The 10549-nt window shown below is 43.8% G+C and overlaps 1 protein-coding gene across 1 annotated transcript in view; it reads right to left on the bottom strand.

The window, feature by feature from the left end:
• cfap77 (cilia and flagella associated protein 77) overlaps positions 1-10549 on the bottom strand; it is a 156662-nt gene that overhangs the window by 143934 nt on the left and 2179 nt on the right. The gene's annotated exons all lie outside the window — the stretch shown is intronic.

The raw sequence follows: 10549 nt of genomic DNA, 5'->3' as shown, positions 1-10549 counted from the left end.
CCAAGCAAGGTAAATGATCAATTAATATTTTGGTGAGATTTGAAGCCTGGATACAAAGGGAACTTCACAAATAAAACACGAAGTGCTCAAAAGGTCCCAGAGTCTTTGTAGACATACAACAATTGTTTTCACGCTGTTAAGCCTTCATTAAAACTACTATTTCTTGCCCTTTTATGAGCAATGCTATAGTAGCGATCAAAAAAAGCAATAGGATTTAATTATATGATAACCATTACTTGTAGCTTTTCAGCAAAATTGTCAAGTTCTCCACTTGTGCTCCACTGGAGAGTCATTCTAGTTTATCTACTTTCTTACAATCTTTATATGTAGAAAAGACTGCTAGCAACAGAGCTAACTGGATTGTAGAAGCTGGAATGAGTAGACAATAATGGGATAAACCACTTGATTAGGACTAATTTTTCTTTTGTGCAAGCTGGCAACAGGCTGAGGGACACTACAGGGAGAAATAAAAGAAAAATACAAATGCAGAAAATGAAGGCAAGATAAAGATACAGGGGAGATCTTTTTTCCTTCACATGTGTTCTGTAGTTGGTTTTTTGCTACTCTAATATCTTGGCCATATTTTGGATTTCACAGTATAAGAGGACATTCTACCTATCGCTCTATGTTGGATATCTTCCCAGCAAACCACTTGTTTGTATATTCTCGAGAGCTAAGTTTATTAACTGATAGAATAGGATAGACATATTTGTATTGAATTTTATGCTATTGCTGCACTTGGTAGGCCTCCACACCAATAGAATTCATTCCAGCAGACATTTAAGCATTCTCCCAGCTATCTGATAACTTTGGGTATTGCTTGCCTTGCACATCTATGGAAACTTTTGCTGCTCTGATGTAAAACTTTGTCTGCCTATCCCCATTAAGTTCCTGCAGAATTTTAAAATATTTCAGTATTGCTGAAATACTGCTTATTCAGTATCTATCTACAATTATCTCCAGATGGCTAGACAAGACAACAAAAGAAAAAGTGTTGTAAAGTGAGATTCAAACAAGTTGATGATTTCTTTGCTCACTGAATGGATTGCTTTTCAGGACAGGTGTTTGGGGGTTTCTGTATGATTGATTGGTTGAATTTTGTTGCATACGCAGTTAGGAAATTCTGTGAAACACCATTTGTTAGATAATAAGGGTTTACGACAATATCTGTGTTGATTCTTGCACATAGAGCAGTAATTCACCTGCACTGCCTCCAATCTAGTGAATTGTATTTACTATTGCAGAAAGTAAGTGCTGATTTGGTGACTATAAGCAAACCACTTGCAGTCAGATCGCTGGTGACCTTGCGCTTCTAGTTATCTATCATTTTAATTCTCCATCCCACTCACATTCTAATGTAAATTGGAGGAACAGCACCTGGGCATGTGGCAGCCTTCCAGATTCGATCTCATGTTAAACGAATAAGTAACTCAGACACATGAATGCAGATGCCAGAATCTTGTGTAAAATGTAAGACTGGTTAACCTAGTTCAGACAGTTTTAAGAGGGGAGATAGCTGGTAGAAAGGGGTGGGACAAGAGCGAGCAAGCGAGAGGTGGATCCAGGCGAGGAGAGGTTGATTGACAGATGAGTCAGATAGGAGAGAAGGGTGGCGACATCAACAAAGGCTGCAGACGTTGAGAGGAGACAAAAGCGTGCAAGTGGTGGAATTTGATCAAGATTAAAGGTAGGGAATTGATTGGCAGATGGTTGGACAAAGGCCAGGGGTGAAAAAAGGCTGAGATAAGAGGTGAAGTCAGGGGAAGGTATCTAGGTGGAAGAGGAATGGGGGCTGGGATAGTGGTAGAAATGGGTGCACATCAAGTTGAGGCACAGGAAAAAGAGGGGGAATGAAGGGAGGGGATTGGCATTGTTGGTTAGTTATCTAAAATAGGAGAATCAGTGTTCATACCATTGAGTTGTAATCTACCATAGCAGAATTAAAAGTTCTAAGGATTAAAAGTAACATTAGCAAATTTGCAGATGACACAAAGCTGGGTGGCAGTGTGAACTGAAAAGGATGCAATGAGGATGCAGGGTGTCTTGGTCAGGTTGGGTGAGTGGGCAGATGCATGGCAGAAGCAGTTTAATATGGATAAATGTGAGGTTATCCACTTTGGTGGCAAGAACAGGAAGTCAGATTATTATATGAATGGTGTCAAGTTAGGAAAAGGGGAAGTACAACGAGATCTGGGTATCCTTGTTCATCAGTCACTGAAAGTAAGCATGCAGGTACAGCAGGCAGTGAAGAAAGCTAATGGAATGTTGTCCTTCATAACGAGGAGTTGAATATAGGAGCAAATAAGTCCTTGTGCAGCTGTGCAAGGCCCTAGTGAGACAACATCTTGAGTATTGTGTGCAGTTTTGGTCTCCAAATTTGAGGAAGGACATTCATGCTATTGAGGGAGTTTAGCGCAGGTTCAAGAGGTTAATTCCCGGGATGGTGGGACTGTCATGTTGAAAGAATGGAGCGAGTGGGCTTGTATACATTGGAATTTAGAAGGATGAGAGGGTATCTTATTGAAACACTGGACAACCAGAACTTGAGGAGCAGCCCCTTGAGATATTTGTACAGGGGCAGAAACCTCACGCTTTCCATATGTATCGTGGGACACGGTCTATCTCGCCGCAGAAAATACAGGAGGCCGGCGAGCCCATGAACCGGCCCTGTGCAACACTCTCTACCCCTCTCCCTCTCGTTTTCTCCCTCTATGGCACCTTTGGCCAGGCCCTCTCACAGATGAACTGAAGCCTCCCCCCCCCTCCCCCCCCCCATAGGGCCCGCCTTTGGCAACCTCTCCTGCTGCAGCTACCGTTGGCAAAGTCCCATTGTGATGTAATTGTGACAGTGGGCAGCTTGAGCCTAATGTGATAGGTGTACTGTGAGTGGCATTGCAGGCTGTCTGTGAGAAGCTGTGGTTACCGTTGGCAACATCCCATTGTGATGTCATTGTGGCACTCGGCAGCTTGAGAGCCCATTGTGATTGGTGTACTGTGAGTGGCATTGTGACATCATCACTGGAAGCTGCTGGAAAAAGGCTCTCTGAGAAGCTGCGGTTACCATTGACAATGTCCCATTGTGATGTCATTATGGCACTCGGCAGCTTGAGAGCCCATTGTGATTGGTGCACTGTGAGTGGCATTGTGACATCATCACTGGAAACTGCTGGAAAAAGGCTCTCTGTGAGAAGCTGCGGTTACCGTCGGCAACGTCCCATTTTGATGTCATTTGTAAATGAGATCCATTGTGATTGGACGTCTGTGAGATGGTATTGTGACATAGTTACTGGAAGCTGCTGGAAAAAGCTCTGAGAAGTGTTTTTTGGCTTTTTAAAAACTTTAATCGTGGACAACGTGAAATATAGGATGAAATCTTAAGTGAACCTGAGCACGGCGTGGTTGGTAAAAATGTGAGTCAGCGTTTTGAGGAAGATATAAAACATACATACAACACACATACAAGATGAGACTTTTAATAGTATACTAGACCAAATGCAGACCCGTAGGGTCTGGTCCCCGAACGTGCTTCAGACCCTGAACTGAATTCACTGTGGAATGAAAAGTCAGTGAAAGCGGCACGATTAGAGACTGTGAGGCCTCGCATCTTCGGCACTTCTGAGACGCCGGCTCTGTCGCGCTGGCTGTTCCCCCGCTGCTGGAAAAGCAGCGGTTGAAGATCCGATGTTTCGCTTGAGGCAGCATGACAGAGCCGGGCCGGGCACCAGCGGTAGGGAAAAATGTCGCCGTTTTTGGAGCGGAGCGGGGCGTCAGCAGCCGTTATGGTCGCTGGCCAGCAGGAGGAGACAAAATGAGTGAGTGGGGGGGGGAGTATTTTATTTTAAAATGGGTGTTTTGAGTGCATCCGTGAATGTAAAAGTGAATTAGCTAGCGAAATGGAAAAAATGACGGAGATTCAGTGTGTGGTGCTGGCGGACTAAGGAATCAAAGAGGTCAAATCTGACACAAACACACACACACACACAGTTTTAATAGTATATAGATAGCTAGATATAAGCTTTGTCATCGTGGCTATCCCTCAAGGTCTGGTCTACGTTCTGTTGTTTTATGGACTCTCAGGTGGCTTGAGTCCAATCCTGGCTTTGCAGCATGAAGACGCCTGTATTATGTTTACATATTCTGTTGTGCTGCAGCAAGCAATAATTCCATTGTACTATCTGGTGACACATGACAATAAAACTCTCTTGACTCTTATTCCAGGAACTTACATTGGGATTCATTGGAACAGTGTAAAAGACCAAAGCTGGAGAAGTCAGTTGGGGATGGCAAATTATAGTGACAAGCAGCTTGGTCTATCAGGGCAACCCTTGTGCTGAATGGAGATGATATTCAGTCACTCAATCTGTGTTTGATTCCATTAGCCCTAAGAGCTATATTTAACTCTCTTCAAGGCATCACTCAAGATACAGCAAAAGCGATGAGCAGCTCTAGTTTCTTTCCTGGGAGCACACAGAAGCCCACATACAACTCTGCCTTGCACACAGGGCCGTCTTAACAGCATTATTGGCCCCCGGGCAAAGCAGTACACTGGGGCCCCTACCTACACAACCACTCACAGGAATAAAAATGTAAATGGTCGATAAAATTAAACATATATTTATTGATACTTCCAACAAAATCAGTGTTTAAACATTAAAAAACATGCTGTACAGCAAAGATTAATCAACACAAACGTTTGAACCAATATAACATGAGCATTGAAAAACACAAACATTTCAATATATAAATGATACTCAATCGGTAAACAATACAGATGGAGATGGCACAGTATGAAATTACTATGAATTATTAATCAAGTGTTCAACACAAACATTTGTGAAATTTCTTTGCAGAGAATTGCTTTATAATTGGCTTGAAGTCAATGGTCTTCAGGATGGCATTTTTCATACACATGAGTGAAAGCCAGTTCAAATGCTGCTGCCCCATTGTGCTGTGAAGCTGATTATTTATAGGTTTCAGTCTTGAAAATGAACATTCTCCTGCACAGTTGGTGACCATCATGCACATGAACACTGAGTGCAATTTCAACATTGGAAAACACAGATTTCAAGTTGTACAAAATTATTTTTCTGTACAATGCAGGAAAAGTCTCACAATTCTCATCAAGAACCATGTAGTGCTTGAGATGCTTACATTTATTTAAAAGGTCACCATAATCAAGGTATTTGTGATACACATTAGCCAGATGTTCACGCTTTTTGTTTAGCTCATCAGAACCAATTGTTTTCAATTCTCTGAAGGAAAACAGATTTCCAATTAATGAATAAGCTTCTGCACGTTTTGTCAGTTCAGAGATTAGAGTCCAGAACAGGAAGGAATGTTTCCACCTTGAACTTTTCACTTTTACTGAGAAATGCCTCTTCTTCTGGTCCATCATATCTAGTAAGACGCACACCGCTTTCATTCACGTTTTTTCACATCGCTATAATCTGAATTTGGACACCTACTCCTGGCTTTCAATTCGTATTCACTAAATTTGTCTAATTTCCTGAAGATAGGTTTTCAGGAACTCAAGAAGATTCATGTGAACATGCTCACATCCTCTGACTGCAGGACCTTACTTGTTTTGTTCACTCTTTCAAGAATATCATTCCAAAGAATTGTGAGAAAGATCGTTTCCAGGTTCTCCATTTTCTCGCTCAATCCTTCTGCCTCTCGCCTTGTGTTCACTTCCTGTTCAGTGTCAGCTGATACAGAATCCAATGCATGTTTAATTTTCTCAAAAACCCCATACAGAGCATGAACAACATCAAAATGAGACGACCATCTCGTGTCAGACGCTTGACCACAACATTTTTTCCTAAAGATGATGCCGGTGAGGCAGCTTTTTCTCCGGGCTGCACCGTCGACCCGTCCTTGCGGCCTACCAGCGGGAGTGGAGCGACGTTTTCCTGGCGGGGACCGCCCAGCACCTTCAGCTTCGGTGGCGGCACAGTGCTGGAGCACTATCGCGGAGCGGGCGATGCCTTGCCTGGGTCGCCGCGCTGGAGCTCCGGTATGCTGAGACCGCCGTGATCAACACCGTCGAGCTGCGGGACTGTGGAGCGGCCAGCCGCGGGTGGCGGCGCCGACTTTAACATCGGGAGCCTCAGAGCACCAACCGACGCGGCCCTGTCGGCTTCGGAATGCCACGGACTCCGGTAGGGAATCAGCCGTCCCAGCCGCTGTGAGGACTCTACCGACGCCGGAGCAACACCACCCGGCGAGAACGGCCAGGAACATCGGGCCTCCGTAGAGGCAACTGTGGAGGCCTCAATAGGCCTGACTATGGGAGAACTGGGGATGGGGACTGGACATTGTGCCTTCCCCCACAGTGGTAACCATTGTGGGGGATGTTTTTTTGTGTGTAAATGATTATTTTACTCTGTGTCCAAGATGGCTGCCGGAAGGGAGAGTGTACGCTGGCGCGCTTTAGCTGCCGCTGCTCTCTCTTCATATTGTGTTTTTGATTTTTGTCTTTGGATTGAATTCTGTCTTTAATTTGTGTACTGGTGATGTCTTTACTATTTATTTAATTCCGCTTACATGTTTTTACTCTATTTGCTAAATTTTGTAAGGTGTTCTTGAGACTCTTGAAAGGCGCCCATAAATAAAATTTATTATTATTATTATTAGAACATTCCATCGATGTGTAGAAGCAGAGAAAAAGGAATACAGACACTGAACAAAGGCAAATAATTTTACAGTCTGTAGACAACACTCTGCTGCTTTTACTCCCACAAAGTTCAGGCTGTGTCCAGCACAGGGGACATAGATGGCGAACCCATTCAGTTGATGAACCCGTGCTTGCAATCCAGTATAGCGTCCAGACATATTTGACGCATTGTCATACGACTGACCACGGCAGTTTGATAGTGGAATTTTGTTCTCATTAAGGAAATCCACAACAGTGTCTGCTAGATTCTTTGCACCATGAGAAAAGGTGGGGATGAACTTAATGAAACGTTCCACAGGCTCACATCCTCAAATGTACCGGTAAATGTCAGTTGATCAGTGTGTGAGATGTGGAAGAGAAATGGAGTACATTTAAAGGGGAAATTTTAAGAGTACAGAATCTTTATGTCCCTGTTCGGTTGAAAGGAAATAGTAAAAATTGGAAAGAGCCATGGTTTTCAAGGGAAATTGGACACTTGGTTCGGAAAAAGAGGGAGATCTACAATAATTATAGGCAGCATGGAGTAAATTAAGTGCTTGAGGAGTATGAAGAATGTAAAAAGAATCTTAAGAAAGAAATTAGAAAAGCTAAAAGAAGATATGAGGTTGCTTTGGCAAGTAAGGTGAAAGTAAACCCAAAGGGTTTCTACAGCTATATTAATAGCAAAAGGATAACGAGGGATAAAATTGGTCCATTAGAGAGTCAAAGTGGACAGCTATCTGCAGAGCCAAAAGAGATGGGTGAGATATTGAACAATTTATTTTCTTCGGTATTCACCAAGGAGAAGGATATTGAATTATGTGAGGTAAGGGAAACAAATAGAGTAGCTATGGAAACTATGAGATTCAAAGAAGAGGAAGTACTGACAATTTTGAGAAATATAAAAGTGGATAAGTCTCCAGGTCCGGACAGGATATCCCCTAGGACATTGAGGGAAGTTAGTGTAGAAATAGCAGGGGCTATGACAGAAATATTTCAAATGTCATTAGAAACGGGAATAGTACCGGAGGATTGGCGTACTGCGCATGTTGTTCCATTGTTTAAAAAGGGGTCTAAGAGTAAACCTAGCAATTATAGACCTGTTAGTTTGACGTCAGTGGTGGGCAAATTAATGGAAAGGATACTTAGAGATAATATATATAAACATCTGGATAAACAGGGTCTGATTAGGAACAGTCAACATGGATTTGTGCCTGGAAGGTCATGTTTGACTAATCTTCTTGAATTTTTTGAAGAGGTTACTCGGGAAATTGATGAGGGTAAAGCAGTGGATGTTGTATATATGGACTTCAGTAAGGCCTTTGACAAGGTTCCTCATGGAAGGTTGGTTAAGAAGGTTCAATGGTTGGGTATTAATGGTGGAGTAGCAAGATGGATTCAACAGTGGCTGAATGGGAGATGCCAGAGAGTAATGGTGGATGGTTGTTTGTCAGGTTGGACGCCAGTGACTAGTGGGGTGCCACAGGGATCTGTGTTGGGTCCACTGTTGTTTGTCATGTACATCAATGATCTGGATGATGGTGTGGTAAATTGGATTAGTAAGTATGCAGATGATACTAAGATAGGTGGGGTTGTGGATAATGAAGTAGATTTTCAAAGTCTACAGAGAGATTTATGCCAGTTGGAAGAGTGGACTGAAAGATGGCAGATGGAGTTTAATGCTGATAAGTGTGAGGTGCTACATCTTGGCAGGACAAATCAAAATAGGACGTACATGGTAAATGGTAGGGAATTGAAGAATGCAGGTGAACAGAGGGATCTGAGAATAACTGCACAGTTCCCTGAAAGTGGAATCTCATGTACAATACAATACACATTTATTGTCATTTGAGCCCCAGTGAGACTCAAATGAAATTTTGTTTCCACAGCCATACAAACAAAAACAATGTCCTACAGACATACACACAATTAAGTTCACACAAACATCCATCACAGTGAACCCACTGTGATGGAAGGCAAAAGTATTTTCTCTCCCCTGCTCTCCCGATGTCCAAGCCCCAGGCGGGCGATGATAAGTCCCACGGCCATTTTAGGCCGTGCCGGGCGATTTACGGCCCCGCTCCCGGTCTAAAAGTCACAAAGTTAGAGCCCCCGGCGGGCGCTGTAATGTCCCACGGCCATGAAGCCGTGCCGGGTGATGTATGACCCCGCTCCGGGTCGTTCCAAACCCCGCGACACGGGCTGGAGAATCGCGTTGCGGGAGCTCCGGGAAGCGGTCTCTCTCTGCCCCCGGACCCGCGAGCTCCCGATGTCCCAATCCACCGGACCTGCGGCTGCGTTGCTGGAGCCTCCGAGCCCCAGGAGTCGAGTCGCAGCAGCGAGTCACCACCACTCCCCACGCACCGAGGCCGGCCAGCCCCACGATGGTGAGTAGTCCGCAGCGCAGTCTCCCGAGCCCCCGGGTCGTTCAGGTTGGAGGCCGCTCCACGGTGCTAGGCCCCAACGACAACGGAGACCCGACAGGGAAAAGGTCAGGTCTCCCGGACAGGGAAGAGATTTTAAACGGTTTCCCCCTCCCCCCCCCGCCCCCCACATATACACATTTAAAAACCAGTATTTAAAAAACACCAAACACTACATTTAACTAGACAAAAAATAAAAAAAGACAGACAGGCTGTAGGAGCCGCTGCAACGAGTCGCGCCGCCACCAGATAGTAGATAGGGTGGTAAAGAAAGCTTTTGGTGTGCTGGCCTTTATAAATCAGAGCATTGAGTATAGAAGTTGGGATGTAATGTTAAAATTGTACAAGGCATTGGTGAGGCCAATTCTGGAGTATGGGGTACAATTTTGGTCGCCTAATTATAGGAAGGATGTCAACAAAATAGAGAGAGTACAGAGGAGATTTACTAGAATGTTGCCTGGGTTTCAGCAACTAAGTTACAGAGAAAGGTTGAACAAGTTAGGGCTTTATTCTTTGGAGCGCAGAAGGTTAAGGGGGGACTTGATAGAGGTCTTTAAAATAATGAGAGGGATAGACAGAGTTGACGTGGATAAGCTTTTCCCACTGAGAGTAGGGAAGATTCAAACAAGGGAAAATGACGAGAATTAAGGGACAGAAGTTTAGGGGTAACATGAGGGGGAACTTCTTTACTCAGAGAGTGGTGGCTGTGTGGAATGAGCTTCCAGGGAAGGTGGTGGAGGCAGGTTTGTTTTTATCATTTAAAAATAAATTGGATAGTTATATGGACGGGAAAGGAATGGAGGGTTATGGTCTGAGCGCAGGTATATGGGACTAGGGGAGAATACGTGTTCGGCACGGACTAGAAGGGTCGAGATGGCCTGTTTCCGTGCTGTAATTGTTATATGGTGTTATATGGTTATATGTCTGGAGTGGAATCCACACTTATTGAATAATACTTTGACTCTTTTATTTCTTCAAGAATAGCACAAAGAACATGTTGTCCCATTAATTCAATAAATTCCTCACAAATGTTTGCCGATAAATACGATGGGTTCCCTTTTCCAGGACTTCCATAGTTTGAGATGTTCTTCCAAAAAAGGGTCAAATTCACTCAACAGCTCCAGAATACCTAAATAGTTTCCATTTTTTGCTGACCCAATAATTAGATTTTCCCCACGAAATGGCAAACATCTGGAGGCAAGAAAGCGAATTACACGTATCAACACTTTGCTAATATGTCTGCTCTGAGCGATGATGTTCAAGCAATGATACCATTGGTATGTCTGCTGGAGGAACTGGATGATTGGATGCAGGAGTGGATGAAGATGTGGATGCTATATTTGATGGAGCAGTGGCTGACGTTGCACCTGGGTTGAACCAAGATGTTAATTTTGGAAGTTTGCTCATTTTCTCCTTTGCAGCTCTTTTTCTCTTCTGTGCTCCACTCAAAACATTACGTTTCATTTCTGCTCAA

The sequence above is a fragment of the Amblyraja radiata genome, chromosome 32, assembly GCF_010909765.2.
Source record: "Amblyraja radiata isolate CabotCenter1 chromosome 32, sAmbRad1.1.pri, whole genome shotgun sequence".
NCBI lineage: Eukaryota > Metazoa > Chordata > Chondrichthyes > Rajiformes > Rajidae > Amblyraja > Amblyraja radiata.
This window is presented reverse-complemented; position numbering and strand designations above follow the sequence as displayed.